The sequence below is a fragment of the Diospyros lotus genome, chromosome 6, assembly GCF_014633365.1.
Source record: "Diospyros lotus cultivar Yz01 chromosome 6, ASM1463336v1, whole genome shotgun sequence".
Taxonomy (NCBI): Eukaryota; Viridiplantae; Streptophyta; class Magnoliopsida; order Ericales; family Ebenaceae; genus Diospyros; species Diospyros lotus.
In genome coordinates this window covers 24617739-24620279 of record NC_068343.1, presented here as the reverse complement: position 1 = coordinate 24620279, position 2541 = coordinate 24617739, and positions in this window count along the sequence as shown.

Below are 2541 nucleotides of genomic sequence, written 5' to 3'. Positions count from 1 at the left end.
ATGAGTAGCCCGTGGCCTTTCGCCATATGGGGCATCGACCTGATCGGGCCGCTTTCGACAGCTCGCAGCGGATGTAAGCATGCCATCGTAGCTGTGGACTACTTCACCAAGTGGGCAGAGGCAAAGGAGCTCGCACAGATATCCACCACGAAGGTAGAAAACTTTGTGTGGAATAACATCATCTGCAGGTTTGGTGTCCCTCAACAAATAATCACCGACAATGGGACCCAATTTACCAGTGATCAATTCGTATAATTTTGCGAGTCTCTGGGGATCAGAAAAAGCTTCACAGACGTGGATCACCCACAAACCAATGGTAAAGTCAAAGCCGTCAACAAGATAATCAAGCAAATATTAAAGACCAGGTTAGAGTCAAGAAAGGGAGCTTGGGCGGATGAACTACAAACCGTGCTCTGGGCTTACCGCACCACAGCTCGCACAACCACGGGAGAAACCCCTTTTTCTATGGTGTATGGGTCTGAAGCAATGATCCCAGCGAAAAATGAAGTAACAAGCCAGCTAAGAGCTACTTTCAACTAAGAGGACAACGACCGACTACTAACCTCAAGTCTCAATTTGCTCGAGGAAACAAGAGAAACAGCTCGCTTGAGATTGACCACTTACCAACAGCGAGTGGCAAGATACTACAACCGGAAAGTTCGAGTCCGATGCTACAAAATCAACGACCTCGTATTTCGCTTTGTCCTTCCCGGAGCTCAAAAGAGCAGCGAAGACACGTTGGGTCCAAGTTGGGAAGGTCCCTATACCGTGAAGGAAAACCTCAGCAAGGGAGCATACCACTTGGCCGACATGGACGGAGCAGCTCTCCCGCGAGCTTGGAATGCGGAACATCTGAGACCATATTTTTGATAAGCAAACATCTTTTCCCTCTCCCACATTCTCAATTGTCAATCGACGTCTCAATTATGTTGATATTTGCTTCATTAATTCAAGTAGCAAAATTCTGTTCGAATCATATTAATTTGTCCTTTATCTTTGATAATTTCTTTTCACACCCATGTTTCGGATAATTAAATAATTGAAAGGTTAGAATTGTTTGCGAGCTGGGGCCCATTCAACTTGGCTAATGTGCCATGGTTTGTGGCTTATCTGAGCAATCATCTTAGTCTTCACCCTAGGTCGTGGTTGGCAAAGCGAAGCCCATTCATCTTGGTCTCAGTGTCATGGTTTAGCGCTGAAACGAGTCACCACCCCTAAAAAGTCATGGTTCACTGGCCGGGATCCTGTTATCTTGACAAAATGCATGAACTGCGACCTGCCTGATTGTTTATCTTGACCTCACCAAAGCCCTCAAAAGTCATGGTACGTTAGCTGGGGATAAAACCATGACCCACCTGGGTGTATAACTTGACGGCAAACTTCGAACTAATTTAACAAATATCATGCTTCTGATGTTAGTTTGGATTTTATCCCATGATCGTAACCTACTGAGCATATAGCTCGAGCTAACAATGCCTTACTTAACATGTTGTTTAAAGTCGCTCGTTCTCAAAATTTTCTTATTTTCAAGTTAAAGGTATAGTTGAGTTAACTGAACCTAAGCTTATTTCTATGCTGTGTTTCTTAAAAATTTGCAGCAAATAACACGAAGAAACAGAAAGTCAGTTCGACGAAAGGAATGTATTACTCCTACGGTTTGAGTACAAAAAAAAAAAAAAAAAAATGGTCTAAGGGCCTGGAGGATCTTGGCTTGGGGTCGCCACGCCTTGGAAAATTGGGTTGATGGCGTCCTCAGCAGAAAGATCGACCACGGCCTGGACAGGCTTGGGCGCGGGGACGTCATCTCCGGAGTTCGCAGCATCGGCGACATATTTCTTTACCGCCTCCACCGCTTCCTCACCAAAAAAATGAAAAGTTAAGGCCTGGATGCGCTTTCCATAAAGTAAAAAGGAACGCACTGCAGACGTCGGAATCAACCTCTGAGCGCTCCCTCGCAACCCGGACCTCGACATCATCTTTCAGCTACTCAACCTCCAGCCGAGCCCGCTCCAGTTCGCCTCGCACCGCTGCCAAATCCGCCTCCACTTTATTTAGCTTCGAGGTGGCTTGGGAATACGCTAAGTCGAGCACCTGCTTCTGACGATACAACTTGTCCTCGACCTCCTTCTTGGCTCTCTCAGCCTCTCTAACTCGATCCTCTAAGCCTTCGGCTGGATTCCGATATTTTTGGGATTCAGCAGTCATGAAGGCCAGGCTCTCCTCCAATTTCGTCTTCTCTCTTTTCAGCTCCCCGGAAGCAGCCTCAAGCTTCTCTGTTTCTGTTATGGCACGAGTTCTTTCGTCCTTCAGCTTAAAGACGCCCAAGGAAGCCTGGAAAATCAGAGGGGTCAGCACGCTCGAGAAAGGTAAGATAAATAAAAAGTGTGAGGTGGGGAAAGGGAACCTCACCAAGAGACTGTGGCGGGCGACGTAATCCTCGAGCGCCTCGCCCGATACTTCTTTCCTGTCCAGGCTCTTGGCATAATTACCAAGGACCCGGTCCATGCTGTCAAGAAGGGGGGCGAAGTACATCCCACCGAC